We start from the raw sequence: 296 nt of genomic DNA, 5'->3' as shown, positions 1-296 counted from the left end.
CCTGTATCGTTCCTGATCTTACAGGGAAAGTATTCAGTTTTTCATCATGACACATGTTAGTTGTAGGTTTATCAGAGATGCTCTTTATCATGCTGATGACGTTCCCTTGTATTCTTTGGTTACTGAGAGGGATTTTTATTTTTAAATCAGGAATGAATGTTGTATTTTATCAAATGCCTCTATCTACTGAGATGATCATATGGTTCTTCTCTTTTAGTTTTTTAATGTAGTGAATAACTGACGTTTTAATGTCAAACCAACCCTGTATTTGGGGATAAACCCCACTTGTTTATGAT

The sequence above is a fragment of the Colobus angolensis genome, unplaced genomic scaffold (genome assembly GCF_000951035.1).
Source record: "Colobus angolensis palliatus isolate OR3802 unplaced genomic scaffold, Cang.pa_1.0 Scaffold392, whole genome shotgun sequence".
Classification (NCBI taxonomy): Eukaryota; Metazoa; Chordata; class Mammalia; order Primates; family Cercopithecidae; genus Colobus; species Colobus angolensis.
This window is presented reverse-complemented; position numbering follows the sequence as displayed.